The sequence below is a fragment of the Mirounga leonina genome, unplaced genomic scaffold, assembly GCF_011800145.1.
Source record: "Mirounga leonina isolate KUSES-001 unplaced genomic scaffold, KU_Mleo_1.0 Mir_179, whole genome shotgun sequence".
Classification (NCBI taxonomy): domain Eukaryota; kingdom Metazoa; phylum Chordata; class Mammalia; order Carnivora; family Phocidae; genus Mirounga; species Mirounga leonina.
Genome location: NW_023270466.1, coordinates 4,980,326 through 4,997,557, shown reverse-complemented (window position 1 = coordinate 4,997,557; position 17,232 = coordinate 4,980,326). Strand labels below are relative to the sequence as shown.

The window sequence follows — 17,232 nt, the reverse complement described above, 5'->3', positions numbered from 1 at the left end:
GCTTTAGGTTCCATAAAAAAAAGCAGAGCAAGTCATCATGTCCAGGCAGAATCCTCTTTAAATCACTCTTTAAGCTTAATATGGAGCAAACTGTCTTTGCTCTGCAATAGGAGCAGGCTGCTGTTTCAATCTGTCTTCCTAATTTGGGCACCTGACAAGCTATCATTTTATGAGTTAGACTTGGCAAGATTTATCTCCTTCTGGACACCGTGCCTGAGATTAAGTGAAATAATACGGTAAGAGGTTATATGGGCAATCTCAACTTTCTTCAGGTATAAATAATGTAGGTTCTTGGGTTAGCAACGACCCAGTTCCCGACCCTTTTTCTGTAAAAATTTAACTCTCTACAAAAATAACTACTGTGGCAATGCTATCCATCACTATTCAGAGTCCTTTCTACCATCACATGGTGGGAGGGCACCTCCGTGTTCTTCAAGTGAGGTGAGGCCATGTGACTTCTTTCACTCAATGAAATAAGAGCTGAAGTACCTGTGCTGGTTCCCAATTAGAGCTTCAGGAGCTAGTGCTCAATGTGCCACTCGCTCTCCTTCACCAACACGACTGAGATTTTCCAGAGGGTAGGGCTCCATTAGCTGTGTCCCTGAGTCAGAATATGTGAGACAGAGCCTCCAACTAACTCACGTTAGCCATCGGTGTTGTTTGTTACACAGCGGCATGACTCTGCCCATCCTAACTCACTGTAACTACAATGAACATGTAACTATCTTTAACTGCTATGTTTTAGAAAGTGATGGGTCATTTTAAGCAAGATGGCTCCTGGTTTTAGAGTAGCTTAAATGCTAGTAACTGCTCTACTCCTCACTTCCCTCTGGTTACTCACTCCTACTTCTCCCTTCTTGCTTGCCTTGAGTTTAGGAAACTGCTTTCTCTCCCTTCTTTGCAAGAAAGCCACAGAAGTTACTGGGTTAAGGGAGAGAACTTGGGGCATATCAAGTTCCTTCCCTACAACAGGACGTTTGCCTTGACTCCTTTGATAGCCATCCGCAAGTCTGGATCATGGGACCAGAGGATACTGACATTGCCCGCTGAGGTCATCTCATCATCTCATTCATAATCTTGACCCTGACAGGCAAAGGGTGGGCCACTTGCCTAGAGTAAGTCGCAAACCTAGGTCTAAAACCCAGGCTGCTTTCCTGGGCCAGATCCTGTAGACTAGCCCCTCCCCCACCACTAGTGCATGCACTGTGTGGAGCCCCAGTTCTTCCTCCCTGCCTTCTTCCTCCCCTGGAATCTGAACTGGCCTTTTCTGTCTCTGTACAGCTGGTCTGTGGGCTCCTGGGCCTGAGTCTCCCCAGGAGGTTTCTTTTCGCTGGTCCTACAGCTTCATCTCCTGAAAGGCCAGCTCCTGGATGGCCCTCTGCTTCTAGCCACTCAGAAATGAAGCTGTGACTGGATTCTCCAGTGTTCCCACGGGGCACTCAGGGGCTTGACCCAGCCACCCAGTTGCCGCTTCACTCCTGTTAGGACCCAGGACTTCCTGCAGTCCCAACAAGCCCTGTGCCCCTTCCTTCACAGACCCACACTGAAGCGCCCAGAAGGATTGAGTTACATGTCTGCTCCAACCCTGGGTATCTGTGCAATCACGGGCTCTGCAAACCAGCTCCAGCAACTCTCCCCCATCCTTTCTCACGAAGGCCTAACCACTATGAATGAGTGTCTTTATTAAACTGCAGTTTGATGAACTATCATCTGAAAGAGACTTCTTTAAGGGGCCAACTCTTTTTTCCCCTTTTGCATTTTAAAACCCATTTAAATGGGAGAATTTTTAAAACAGACCCATGCAGAGGAGTCCTCGCAGGCCGCGACTTTATCCCACACTTCTCCATGACCAGACACACAAAGAAACGGAGGCCGGACAGAGATACAACACACCCCTTCCCTCTATTTTTGGACAAAGTTAGAGCCTGCACTCACAAAGGGAACGTTCTAGCAGCAAAAGCAAAGCAGTCAGATGCCTCCAAGTATCAAGGGCAAGCCATTTGAAAGAGGCCTGTGCCCCAAATTCTTGGAACCATCACTGAAACCCCAAGGGGGTGGATGGTGAAGACCACCAGGACAATGTGGAGCTGCCTGCTGGCTGCCTGCCCCAGGCTCCCCTCCTCCTGACTTCCTATTAGAATCAAACTGCTTTCGGGGCAGCAAGGTGCTTCTCCCACGCTCTGGGGTTGGGGTCAGGGTGCGTGGTGACACAGTCCAGCTGATGAGAAGTGAACAGAGCCCCGGGGGCACTTCCAGGAAAGCCCATTAAGGGGGCCGATGAAGCAAGCTTGCACCCCTCCTTGCTCTTCGCACTTCTCTTCCTCTTGCCTAAACCATGGGCACAGTGAATGGAGCTCTGGTGGCCACGTGGAACCTTACAGATCCCAGTGATGCCTAAGGACGGCAGGCCAGAAACCCAGGAGGAGCCCAAGTCTCCAGTGGCATAAAGAGACTGCCTCCCCACTCTTGTAGAGAGAAAATTTTAACTTGACTGAACTACTACTACCTAACACAGTGAAGCATTACCCAAGTACAATGCCTATCCAACCTACCGTCCAAACGGGGGCATCCCCTAGGCAGGCCTGGGCAATTCCTTTTTTCTATGGAAAGTCAATGATCCAGAGAACTTAAAAGTCAACGAGCAGTTTCATTAAACTAAAAACCCACTCTGGGTAAACATATTTGGTACATTTTGGGGTGATGATGGGAGAAAGCATATAGGCTTAACTCTTGTAGCTCTTAAAATATGAAACAGGCACAAACTGCTCATCATCAAATAAAATAATATCTAGATATTTTAATTACATATTATATTTGGGGGAAAATGGGAGGAAAAGGAAGAAAAGGTAGAAGGGTACCCAAATATCCACCAATGTGTGAATGCATAAAGGAAATGTGGTATATATACATAAAATGGAATATTAGCCTTAAAAAAGAACATCGAGGCCACCACACTGGACAGCACAGAACATTTCCATAATCCCAGACAGCTCTACTACACAGGACTGGGATGGACTCTACACTATTTACTATACTATGACGAAAAGAAGCTTCCCTGGGGCAGCGGGAACCTGGGGAGTACTAGTAATGACCTACGACCTTTCTCAGCCTCCATTTCCTCTTTTGTAAAATAAGGATAGCATTAGCACCTAACTAAGTGGAGTAAATGGGATCATCCTTGCAGGACATGCATGTCTGGCCCACCGTAAGGGCTCAGTGCATACTGGCTATTATTTTGGGGAGCGGGAAGGGGCTGCAGCTGGTGCATGCATGCACACAAACTCACGTGCATTTTTGACTCCTGACAGAGCGAGAACACGAAACACTTACCTGCACCACCATCCACCTTCCCCATCCCTAGGATGTGCTAAAGAAGGACAGCACCTCTAGGGAGCCCACCGGGCACTGTGACCTGGCTCTCAGTGGTCCGACCTCCCTTCTCGCACTGCCTGTCCGATAGGAACCATGCGTGAGAACCCACATGGGTGGGTGAAGTCCAGAACAGGCTCTGAATGAGCCCCCTCATGGCTCCAGCAGGCCTGTCAGTGAGTCAAGTGGGGGATTCACAGAAGGAAAATACTGCCCGTATCAACAGAAACTTCAGGGTCCCAGCCTTTCCCCACAAGGACTCTGCAGGAAGAGACAGCAGAAACCCAGGGACCAGCTGGGACCAGGAATTGCTCATCTCTGTCAGAAGGGGTGTTTACGTACAAAGACGGTCCTGCACCTTGCATAGCTAAGATCCTGCTACATACATGCACGTGTGTGCATGCAGACATATACACATGCATGTGTGTGTGTGTGGACGTTCATGTGTGACCATACTGGTCAGTGTCTTTGTGTGTGGACATATACACGTGTGTGTTTGGGTGTACAGAGCATATTCAAGAGATTCCAAGATCCTTTATTCATTTAAGAATTGTTTTGTGATTTATTAAAATATATCTCTTCATTTCTTTTTTTAGGCTAACTTTGTTTCTCCCATGGGTCTCTGGGTTTATCCTCGAGCTTTGCTGCCTGATGGGTTGCTTGTGACAAGAGGGCATGACCCACTTTGTTTCAGGTCTTCCTGGGACGCTTCAGGGAAGGTAGTGACAGGCTGAGACCCAATGTGCAGACAGGACACCAGCCATCAGAGTCTGTGACCATGATATGAAAGCAGACAGATCGCGTGCCTCCTGCATCTGGCCTCCGAGGGGCGGGCTATGCGATCAGCAGACGCGGGATGGGCTAACTACCAGTTACCACGCTGGGCTCTTCCTCACAATTCTTTTTTTTTTTTTTTATTCTTATGTTAATCCCCATACATTACATCATTAGTTTTAGATGAAGTGTTCCATGATTCATTGTTTGTGCATAACACCCAGTGCTCCACGCAGAATGTGCCCTCCTCAATACCCACCACCAGGCTAACCCATCCTCCCACCCCCCTCCCCTCCAGAACCCTCAGTTTGTTTTTCAGAGTCCATCGTCTCTCATGGTTCGTCTACCCCTCCGATTTCCCCCGCTTCATTCTTCCCCTCCTGCTACCTTCTTCTTCTTCTTTTTTTTTCTTAACATATATTGCATTATTTGTTTCAGAGGTACAGATCTGAGATTCAACAGTCTTGCACAATTCACAGCGCTTACCAGAACACATACCCTCCCCAGTGTCTATCACTCAGTCACCCCATCCCTCCCACCCCACCCCCCACTCCAGCAACCCTCAGTTTGTTTCCTACAATTAAGAATCCCTCATATCAGTGAGATCATATGATACATGTCTTTCTCTTTTTGACTTATTTCACTCAACATAATACCCTCCAGTTCCATCCACGTCGTTGCAAATGGCAAGATCTCATTCCTTTTGATGGCTGCATAATATTCCATTGTATATATATACCACCTCTTCTTTATCCATTCATCTGTCGATGGACATCTTGGCTCTTTCCACAGTTTGGCTATTGTGGACATTGCTGCTATAAACATCAGGGTGCACGTACCCCTTAGGGTCCCTACTTTTGTATCTTTGGGGTAAATACCCAGTAGTGCAATTGCTGGATCATATGGTAGCTCTATTTTCAACTTTTTGTCTTCCTCACAATTCTGTTAAAATTTAAATGAAAAATTGATCATAGCCAGGTAAGTGAAGGAAGGAAAACACTCAAAGGACTGCTAGCTGACTTTTCCAAGACACACACTTGGCTAAAAGATAGGTATTTTTAAAAACCCAATACATTTTTCCTTTAATAGGTTATTTCACAAGCAGTAATGATTCAAAAGTAATAAGTAGCGGATTCTGTAGGAAATAGAAAAAAAATCTAATGACTCTGTCCCCCAAATCACTTGTCGAAAAGAACTATGGACATTCACTGTTATCTTAAATTTGTAATTTCTTAATCTGCATGGTTTTAGAGCTCACAAAAGAGGATTCTTTGAGCCACAGAAAGAAAACTGTAATTTTCTTCATGAAAGGAAGGCTCTGCATTCAGAAGGACGAGGAAGTGGCCTGTGGCCTGTGGAGTAAGTAGGGAGCAGGACGGGCAGGGAAGGGCAACGATTCTCCCCTGGCTCAGTCGTGGTGGAAAAGGCAGATCCCAGGGTTCCTGACTCTTCTCAGAGGAGTTCTGTTTTCCTCAGAGGTTTGCCTGGCCGATGTGAGGCTGCCAGGTAACAATCTCTCAGAATAAAGGGCTCTGGGACCAGAGAGGGTGTGCAAACCACTGGTCTCACAGAGCCAGACACTGAGCTGGAAAAGGCACTGGCCCTCCCCGTGGCAAACCACTGGTGGGTGGGGAGAGTGGCGGCAGAGACTAGACCTAGGCCTCCGCCTTCCTCTTTTCTACCCTTTAGGGGCGGTGAGCAGCTGGAGGCCGGAGGTCATCCATCATCTGCCTCCTCCACCAGGCTCAGAGAAGCTCTTCTCGCCTGCACCCCACCTACTGGGCTGGGCCCTGACGTAACAGCAACTCAGACATGGCCTGAGTCGAAGCCCACGGGCCCTACCAGTGTGACTCAGCCCTATTCCATGCAACCAGACAGGGGCACGTCATTTCTGCTCCTTGTCCCTTGTTGAGAGCAACGACAAGGAAAAGCACGTCTGCTGCCTCTTTAAGTAAAAGATTTCAGTAGGCAATCCCTCCTCCTGAGGGGATGGGCTGTGGAGCCCCCTAGGCCTGGGGTGGAATCCTCCACCACTGTGTTCTAGGTATCCTGGCCTTGGGCAAATGACTCCAGTTCTCCGAGCCCAAGGCTCCCCCCTGAGAAAAGGCAGCTGAGGTGACTTCGCAGGGTGTGAGCAGGCCTTACCCGCCCCATCCGTTCCCAGCTACCTCTGCTGCCCCAGACATGAGCACCATGGGGTCAGACGGTCTCGTCCACTGCTGGAGCTCCAGGGGCTGGAATACTGACCAGCGCGTGGCTCTGTTCCACCAGCATCCAGTGAATAAATCTATGAGCCAGAGAGCAAACGGAAGCCCGTTATGGTAGCAGGAGAAGCGACACGCACGGTGGGCACTTCACCCACCGAGTCCTGCCACCTTTCCTGAGGGAAGCCTGAGCAAGCACTTCACCTCTCTGTGCCTCAGTTTCTCAACCATAAAATGAATACCGTACTTCACCTCAAGGGCTGTTTTAAGGATTCAATGAGGTAACGCACGGAAAAGCACTTAGCACAACGCACGGCCCACACGGTGCTCAGCCACGGCAGTCAGTGTTGATGAAATAAATGTCTACACCAAACTGCCTTCTCCTGTTTGAGGGTCCTGCATCCAAAGATGATGAGTCCGCGTGACTAAGATCTGAATGCAAATACACAGCCCCTCATCTGCTCCTTTGCAGTCATGATGGTGATCACATAATAGCTTCCACCATAATACCTCATTTTGTTTATTTGTCTTTTTAAGAATAAAACAGTATCTCCCACAGTGGAGCACGGTGACTACCTCCATTCCTTTAAATAAATTCCCTATGCACTGTTGAATTATATTGATATGGAACTCACCCACCTTTGAGTTGCCAGCAATTTTCTAAGAGTGTGCTTTTGCATGATTGCATATTTGTGCTTAACGGTAAATTTTAAGGTGCTGCTAGTGCTTGTTTTTTTAAGTGTGGGGTTTAAAATTTTTTTAATCATCTTTATTGGTTTTTGTTTTTCATGTTGCTAATATTTCCTGAGGAAAGTATCAGATGATCCCCGGGTGCATTCCCATGTTCTCCCTGTCTGTGAGAGAGAAGACAGGGGACAAAAGGAAGGACAGATCCATTGCTTTAGAAGGTTAAGACCAGGCTTAGCTCTGACCTGCTTCCTGACCGAACATCTCAAGAATGCTCGCCACATTACGGAAACGCTCTCAAGGGACAGCTAAGATCAGGAACTGTGTCTTCTGGGACCGTGAGGTTCAGAAATAAGGAACTTGCTTTGCTGAGAAAAGGGGATGTTATGTAAACCCCTCAAGTCCTCAAAAGTCATAATAGTGAGACTGCCTGAGCGCACAGCTCACCCCACCCACTCCACTGTGGGGGGAGCTGAACCGATGTGGAGACATCATTATAACCTCACTGCAGACTGTGGCAGAGAACTTGTCACCAGCCAAGCTTCCCTTTAAAGGCCTCCTGGAGAACCAGCTGAAGCCAAGAGCAGAAGCCTCCTACTCTAGGTGTCCGGGGGAGGTGGCCCAGGAAGCCAGGGCAGGACCCACGACCTCCATTTCTCACAGAGTAGTCAGCAGGCCCCGTGTGGTTGATGGGCTTTGCTTGCTTGGGCCCAGGCTGCCATGGAGTTCAGCGGTGTCCCTGGATGCCCCTACTAAGGACCACCTGGTCCTTTCCTGATGAGGGAGCTAGGTGGGTGCCCCTAAGTCACGTGGCCGTGGGGGGCTTAGTGTACAAAATTGGTAGGCTGGGCCCCCCATCATCCTGCTGGGTCAGAGGGAGCATTCTGCCTTAGTCAGTTGTGTCTAGAGGGGAAGGATTTTTTCCCTTTAAATTTTCTACATGAAGTGAAGATGCCTTTTATTTTTGGTGGGGGGGTATTTCATTTTCCTTTTACAGTTTCTTCCAGTATTTCACAATCGTTTAAATTAATGATTGCTACTGAGCTAAAATATGCCTTGAGGCATTGCAAAAAACGGGAATAATAACTTAAAACACGGTAGTCAGCACCAAGAACCCTTCAAAGCATCAGTACGGCTGCATTCAAGAATAACTTCCTTGGGCTTCCGTACGCTTGCTGAAGAGATTACTGATGGTAAAACCAAGTGCGAGATCTCAGTGAATCAGCAGCTCTTTATGAACTGAGCTTAGATAAAATAAGCATTTTGCCTATATTTTGCACCTTGGCACACGACTTCTGACCTGGGGGGGGGATGTGTCTGTAAGTCGGGTGAGATTGTGGGCTATGTGTTTGAGTATCTGAGGCCAGTTTTCTGAGAAGGGGGTATAGAGCTCTAAAGTATTCTTAAAGGTGTTCCCCAAAAGTTAAGTTTAGAGTTCAATTAACGTTTGGCTAAGTTTCCCAATCCAAACCTTTTATTCCATTGAACGTGACAAAATTCAGTGGAAGGCACAAACTGGGGGCGTTTTCCTGTCCCCCCCCACTTTCCACCCATGGGCTGCATGGCTCATCCTTTGCCTTCCTCATCCTCTCCTCCTCCCCCTCATCTGTGGAGCTTTAGAAAAAATAAATATCAAGCACCGTATGTGCCAGACATAGTGCTCCCTGTTGGGGATGTGAGGACAAATTAGACAGGGTCCCTGTTCTTAAGGAGCTCAGAGTCAAATGGAAGAAAAGGCCACATAAGTGGATAATCTGCCATGTGTTATAATTATTGAGATGCATATGGACAGAATGCTGGGGGAGGTCAGAGATTGCTGTGTAGATGTCAAATAGTCCCAGTCCCCCAACCCCACCCTATGTCACAGACAAAAAGTCAAGAAAGAAGGTACTTGAAGAGTCTGATGAAAGGCATTTTGCTTGGCTTAGTTGACTGGCTGGAACTGAAATATCAGTGTCAAGAACAAGACACATCTTCTCAAGAGTAGTCTTAAATTCAGAGGCAGAAAGTGGAATGGTCGTTACCGGGGGCTGGGAGGAAGGACGGGCATGAAGAGGTAATGTTTCATGGGTACAGAGTTTCAGTTGGGAAAGATGAAAAGTTCTGGAGACGGACGGTGGTGTTGGTTGCACGACATTGTGAATGAACTTCATGGCACTGAACTGTATACTTACAAGTGGTTAAAATGATCAATTTGATGGAATGTACATCTTACTACAGATTTTTTAAAAAATTGTCTTGATTTTTCTGAATGTTTCTGGCAAAAAGAGATGTCATTGGAGCCCATACCTGACTAGGGGAAATGTCTGCTGGGCGAAGAGTTTCATAAGCCCTAATGGTTTCCCTGTCACTGTCCAACCAACACACTCTTCTCCCCTCTTTTCTCTCGGATGGCGGCAGGGCTGGGAAGAAAGCCCGGGGAGTCCCTGACCAGAGATGTGGTTGTTCCAGAAAGCTTCATCGAACCAACTCCCCACAACTCAAGAGCTGCCACTAATCTCAGTATCTCCTGCCTCCTCCCTGGGCTCCCTGCCTGTCCCAGAGTATGGGCCCCAGACGGTGTCATGTTTCCATGACTAGCAGCCAGAAAAGTGAGCCACCGGGTTGGGGGGGGGGGGGCTTGGACAGAAGAGTTACACGGCCTCTGGGTCAGCCCAGAACTTGATCATGGTTATCACAGAGACTCCATGCCCAGGAGGCCCCAGGCTTACTGGCAGCTGAGATTACCCGGAGTGCGGTTCATCTAGATGCACCTGCAGATTGCCGTCCCACAGAGGCATCTGAAACCCCGCATCTGCTTCAGGATCAGGCTCGCGTGTCTATCTACAGCGTACCCCCCCGCGTATGACAACACATGCTGATGCTCATCTTCAAGGTCCTCCTGCAGCTATGGTTTTGTTACAGCTTCTCTGTGCCCACATGTCAGGGCCCGAGCTGCCCTGAGGGGGTTCCTGGTGCCGATCACTTTCCCCCGGCAGGTGCCAAGGATGCCCAGCGTCCCTCGTGCCCCCCCCTTCCCCCACAGCTCTGGGGGATTGTGGCTGCTTCCCTTTCTTTGTCAGCTGTCACCACAGCCCTGGGGACCAGGACAATCCCCCCAACTCCCTTCATCTTTGCTGTCCCAGGTAATAGGCCCTCAACCACTGGATTTTTAAGGATTTCATCACTAACCTTACAGGGAGACCAAGAGGTCCTGGCTTAGAACCTAAATAAAGTCATGGAGACTGCACAGTTTTAAGAAGTAGGATCTATGGTTTGTAACTGCCACCCCTTGACCGGACTCTGCACCAGCAAGTGCTCGAGGCTGCTGGTCAGGGCAGGTGGGGGACCCACATGCTGGGCTCCTCTGGCCTGGGAAGGAACACCCTCCCACATCTGCCCCAAGATAAGCCTCCACCCCTGGGGCCAGCCCCTCTGGCTTCCATGTGGGTGGGAGACCTTCTCGCTTAGGCTCCCCAAGATTTCTACCTTTGTCTTTGCCTTCCTGAATACTGCTGCTCTGGATGCTGGGACATCTCGCCCTTGCTCCTGGTCCCAGACCTCTGAGATGACCCAGGGGTTCAGACTCTCCTCTGCTGGTCTGGAAGTCTGGAGCCCCTGGCAGCCCAGCCTTCTCCTCTGGCCCTGCCCCCTTGTGGGTCCTGAGATCCCCCAGTCACTCTCTGCTCATCTCTAAGCTCTGCTTATCTCCAGATGAAGCCGGACATCTTCAGCTCCCCTCAGGTTCTGCTTAGTTCACACCCCAGCTCAGGTCCCTTGCCACCACCACACCTAGCCCATTTTGTCTCTCCTTTCCCTGGCTCAAAGGGCTCTACCTTCCCTGAATTTCCATTTCAGAGGTGAGAAATAGCTTCAGTTCACAGCTCAGTGCCCCCGCTGTCCTGGCATTCACACCAGCCCCTCCTCAAGGTCTCGGGGGGATGGAACGTGTGCACAATCCCCCACCCTACCCCACATGCCTGCCTAGCCCTAAAGCAAGCACTGCTTCGATCCAAAAGAAACTCAAATGCATTTAAGTTCCTTTATGGAAAGGACAGGGGTCATTTTGGCACACTTCCCCCAACCCCAAACTCCCCATGCTTTATCTAGCTAGTGCTTTATTTACCCGGCAAAATTAACCCTCACTAAATACTACACATATCACCCACCGGCCCATCAAATCTGTTGAACCTCCCTCACTGCCAGTCAAGTAGAAACTGACCTTCTCACTATTTTATTAAGTACCTCCCATGTTGTTTTCTTTAATTTAATTTAATTTTATTATGTTATGTTATGTTAGTCACCACACAATACATCATTCGTTTTTGATGTAGTGTTCCACTATTCATTGTTTTCGTATAACACCCAGTGATCCATGCAATACGTGCCCTCCATAATACCCATCACCAGGCTAACCCATCCTCCCACCCCCCTCCAAGTGCCTCCCATTTTGTAAAGAAATATTTGTGGCCAAACATCAATCATTCTATAGGAGCCATTTTTCAGCAAATGTGAAATTCACTTGTTCTTCCATTTTCCCTTTGTCTTCACAGCAAATACTCAAGGATTACTGTGGAGATGATCAATTGATAGGACCTGACATGCTGGGAATTCTCCATCTCTTGGTTATAGTTACAGAAAAATATACAAGTTTTGAGCTATTTTCTTAGTGATTATTTAGTCTAATAATCTTCATTCCACACATGTAGAAATAGAAGCACAGAGATTTACCACTGAATCTCAGGAGGTGACAGCTGGAAGGGGACGAGCCAGCCATTCCACACCTAGGGATGTACCTAAGAGAAACAAAAGCATGTGTCCACTAAAAGACGTGTTCTGGAATGCTCCTAGCAGCGTTACTCACAATAGCCAAAATGAGTGTCCACCAACAAGGTAACAGCTAAACAAACTGTAGTTTATGGACATGTGAAAAGAATGAAAGGATGAAACTGGGCCACCTTTTAACACCAGACACAAAAATAAACTCAACTGAAAATGGACTAAAAACCTAAGTGTGAGACCTGAAACCATAAAAATTCTAGAAGAGAATGTAATTTTTCAGACATTGGCCATAGCAGTATTTTTCTAGATGTTTCCTAAAACAAGGGAAACAAAAGTAAAAACAAACTATCGGGACTACATCAAAATAAGAAGCTTTTGCACTGCAAAGGAAATCATCAACAAAACAAAAAGGCAACCTACTGAATGGGAGAAGATATTTGCAAATGATATATTCAATAAGGGGTTAATATGTGAAATATACAAAGAATTTATGCAACTCAACACCAAAAAAAAAAAAAAACAACTAAAAACGGGCAGAGGATCTGAACAGATATTTTTTGCAAACAAGACAGATGACCAACAGATACATGAAAAGATGCTCAATATCACTAATCAGCAGGGAAATACAAATCAAAACCACAATGAGCCACCTTGTACCTGTTAGAATGGCTAAAATAAAAAAGACAAGAAATAACAAGTGTTGGCAAGGATGTGGAGAAAAAGGAACCCTCGTGCACTGTTGGTGGGAATGATAAACTGGCGCAGCCACTGTGGAAAACAGTATGGCGGTTCCTTGAAAAATTAAAAATAGAAACACCATAAGATTCAATAATTCCACTATTGGGTATTTACCCAAAGAAAGCAAAAACACAACAAAACAAAACACAAAAAGGTTCAGGCACCCCTATGTTTACTGTAGCACTAGAGAGCAGCCAAATATGGAAACAACCCAAGTGTCCATCGATAGATGAAAAGATGAGGAAGGTGTGGAATATTACACAGCCACAAAAAAGGATGAGATCGTGTACAGCATGGCTGGACCTAGAGGGTATTACACTAAGTGAAATAAGTCAGACTGAGAAAGACAAATACCATATGATTTCACTCATAAGTGAATTCTTTAAAAAAATGAAATAAACAAAAAGCAAAATCAGACCTATATATACAGAGAACAAACTGATGGTTGCCAAAGGGGAGGGGGTGGTGAAATGGGTGAAGAGGAGGCGGGGGTACAGACTTCCAGTTATGGAGTGAAGAAGTCATGGCCATAAAAGGCACAGCATAAGGATCATAGTCAAGGATAAGGTAATAGCGATGTATGGGGACAGGTGGCGGTAACATTCAGGGTGAGCATAGCATATAATGTATAAACTTGTCAAATCACTGTTGTACACCTAAAACTACTGTCACATTATATGTCAACTACACTCAAAAAATTTTGATTTTTAAAAAGCATAAAAATTAGAATAAAAACAAACTGTTTACTTATACAATGAGAAACTACTCAGCAACAAGGAACAAATTATGGACACAGGCAACCACCTAGACAAATCTCAGAATCATTTGTTGGTGTTCTGGGTTGAATTCTGTTCCCCAAAATTCCTATGTTTAAGTCCTAATCCCCAGCACCTCAGAATGTGACCTCATTTGGAAATGAGGTCATTGCAGATGTAATTAGCTAAGATGAGGTCACACTGTAGGAAGGTGGGCCCTAATCCAAATATGATTGGTGTCTTTATAAAAAGAGGAGATTTGGACACAGAGACACGTGCACAGGGAGAACACCAGGTGGAGACTGAAGGTATGCATCACAAGCCAAGGAACCGCTAGAAGGTAGAGGAGAAGTCTGAAATACATCCTTCCCTAGTGCCTTCAGGGGAGCATGGCCTTGCCTGTACCTTGACCTTGGACTTCTACCCTCTAACACTGTGGGACAACAAATTTCTGTTACTTAAGCCTCCCACTTGGGTACTTTGTTATGGCAGCCCTAGCAAACTCACCCAGTTGGCAACAGAGGTCTCCCACCAAAGAGGACATCCTATATGATTTCACCTACATCGAGTTCTAGAAGAGGTTAAATGAAAGTACAGTGAAAAAAACCAGAACAGTGGTTTCCTTTGGAGTGGGGGTGGGAATGACTAAGCAGCAGGAGGGAACTTTCTGGGGCAATGTGAATATTCTGTGATTATCTGGACAGGGGATGCACTTGTCAAAGCTCATCAAAAGGTGCACTAAGGACTCATGTATTTCATCATGTGTAAAATGTACCTCACATAAAAAGAACCATGAACCAATACTGAACTCCAGGGGATGATATGCACACTGAAGTGTTTAAGGCGTGAGGTGGACTGATACCCACAGTTTACTCTGAAATGCATTAAAAACAAAGATGGTATGATAACAGGGCTGGATGCATGAACAGATATATGATAAAGCAAATACAGCAAAACGTTCGTTCTGGAACCTCGGTCCATGTATACTGTGTGACCTTGGACAACATACATGGGTGCTCATGATACACAGTTTTTTTTTTTTCCTTTTTCTATTTTTGTCTATAGTTGAAAATCTTCAAAATAAAATGTGGAAAAGTTACCAGGCCCACAGCCTGATCTCTTTCGCGGGTCCACTGACGGTATGATCGCATGACGATGCTACCAAGGATCTAAAAGCTAAGTTAATAAAAGGTGTTCTAAAAGGAAACTTAACTCTAGGAGAAAGGGAACAGTACTTTAGGCTAAAACATTCACTGTTTAGGATGAGAAACGTTTTTCCACTCTATCCTGCTGATAGAACTAAAGTTCTGTGAAATGCCTCTTTAAAACCAGAAGCCATGGGGCTCCTGGGTGGCTCAGTCGGTTAAGCAGCTGCCTTCGGCTCAGGTCATGATCCCAGGGTGCTGGAATCAAGTCCCACATCAGGCTCCCTGTTCAGCGGGGAGCCTACTTCTCCCTCTCCCTCCACCTGCTTGTGCTCTCTCTCTCTATGTCAAATAAATTTTAAAAATCTTTAAAAAAAATTAAAAAATAAGTAAAACCAGAAGACAGTATGGGAAGTACGGAGAACTTTTTCTTCATTTCAGAGGTGTCTATTCTTAAATATCCTGAGGAAAGCCCAAGCCAACCATCTACATAAGGATTTAATTTCCACTAGGTGGGGAGCTCCTAAGTGCATTCTTTACAACCTTGCATGGACAACAGCCCCCCCAAAGCAGAATCAGACTCTGAAACACACGGGGGAAGGCACGGGCGGCTGAGAAGCCCAGAGCATGCCCACCAAGAGGAAAATCAGTTCCGCGCTCCCCAGGCCGACAGCCAAATACAGGGAACATGGGCTCAGAAATGGTTTCCCACAAGAAAACACGTAAACAAATGAGAACAGTGCCATGCCTTCCTCTCTGTGTAAGCAATGGAATTCTGAATACGCAACTTTGGTCGTTGCAAAATCAAAGAAGAAACAAAATCAAAGTATTCACTTCAAAAAAAAAAAAAAGGATGTAAATCCAACTTGTCAATAACCAAATGTCTTCCATTGGTAACGTCATCAAGCTTATATTTTGCAGAATGGACAGAGGAATAGGAAAACATGTCCACAAAATGGTTAGAGAGAAAACAAAAAGCCAGGCCTCTCTCACCCATTCCCTCTGAAAAAAAGCCATGGGGAGAAAATGACCATTCCTGTATTACAGATGACGATACTGCGGCTCAGAGAGGTTCACAGGCCTTCTCGCTTCGGCCCTGTGAGATAAAAATGTTGGTGTTTAGGAAAGAAGCAGCCCCTCAAAGCCAAGAAAGGCTCAAAAGAGGTGATCGTAAAGCACCACGTCTGTTGCCAAGCTGCCTGGGTGTGAATCCTGATTTACCAGCCGTGTGACCTTGGGCAAGTGACTTACTCGGTGCTCCATTAATGTTTTCTATAGAATGTATAATGACAGCTCTTATCTGATGGAGCCCCAATAAAGCGCTTAGAAAAATGTCTGGCACTCTACAGCCAGATTGTTTCTACACTTGCACTGTCCACACTGTGGCCACTAACCACGGGTGGCTACTTAAAATTTAAGTTTACATGAGCCAAAATTGAAAATTTGGTTCCTCGGTCTCACTAGTTACATTTTAAATCCTTAATAGCCACACATGGCTCATGCCTGCCGGACTGCATGGTGCAGCCTGAGAACATTCCCATCATCACAGAAAGTTCCACTGGACCGTGCTCATCTAGAGAAGGAAATGAACCTCTTCCCGAGGAAGCAGCCAGGGGTTCACAGGTAAAAAGTGTGTTAGGACGTCAGTGTGGGTCTTAGCTTTATCATCATCATCATCATCATATTAGGATTTTAATAGCCCCTGTGAATTTTTTACTTATAAAAGGAAAGTGGACTGCAGATTGCTCTAGTCAGTGCTGAGCCCTCTGTTAAAAGGAAGGGCAGGAAAACAAAGAGATGAGGTGGGAGGGAGAATGGGCAGGAAAAAGGAAAGGGAGGTGCAGAGACAGAGGATGTGGGAAGAGAGAGGGGAAATGCATTTTGTCATCCAAAGTCAACATGTTATCTGTCTGTATTACTCATGCCTTTTATTAATTTTATTGACGCTTTGGTCTCTGGGGCCTTGCTAACCCTGGAGGCTCCTAGAGATAAACGCGTCACCTGGCAGTGTACCTTTCCCATGCAAAACCCCAACCCAGAGCTCAGACCCCTCCTCTCCTCTACCAGGCTCTCACACCTGGGGCCACTATTCCTCTGTCTCAATCACCCCAGGGCCAGGGATCAGACAACTCAGGACCTTCCCTTTGCCCCTGAGCTTTCAGAAACCATTCAAACCAGCTGATCCTAAATCTGCTCACCCTGCTCGCTCATTCCTTCCTTTCTGCAGTAGCCACAAGAGGCTCTTGCCCACATTTTCCCCTCACCCCCTCTGCCTCCTGACCAGCCCTAGGAGGACGCAGGTGCTTCCGGGCGTGGCCCCCAGGGTGGGGTGTGCCCCTCCTCTCAGGAATGGTGAGTGACAGACTCTCTTTTCAAGGACAGTCATCTCCCCACCTGCTGGCCTCACTATACCTGAAGAATAATAAAATCTACATTTTATAAATGTTTCCTTGATCACAATCTCACCATGGGGAAATCTCAAGTTGATTTAACTGAAAATCAATTTCCCAGCCAAGAAGCCGGATGGTGTTATCTGTGCTGTGAGAGCTACTGAGGATACGTAAGTGCCACAAAACAAAAACAAAAAACCAAAAACCTCTTCTTTCACACTTTTTGGGAATGCACCACAATGGTCCCTCTTAGGGACCAAGTGGAATCAAACTTAGCTCTCAGGTGATCAGATAAACAGCCTCACTTCACAGCTGAAATGCCTAGCCCCAGGTCACCTTCACAGGCAGGGGCAAAGCTAGGATTTGAACTTAAGCCATTCTGACTGACGTCTATCTCGCATATTTTTTT

At 46.6% G+C, this 17,232-nt stretch overlaps 1 protein-coding gene and 1 long non-coding RNA gene across 2 annotated transcripts in view; both read right to left on the bottom strand.

Moving 5' to 3' along the window:
- The window catches only part of DAPK1 (death associated protein kinase 1), a 177,656-nt gene that overhangs the window by 120,268 nt on the left and 40,156 nt on the right, over positions 1-17,232 (bottom strand). The window lies entirely within an intron of this gene.
- Positions 13,808-15,229, bottom strand: LOC118023330. Its single transcript, XR_004682775.1, has 2 exons — positions 14,757-15,229; positions 13,808-14,663 (listed from the first exon to the last, which is right to left on the bottom strand). It is a non-coding gene; the product is annotated as an uncharacterized LOC118023330 (long non-coding RNA).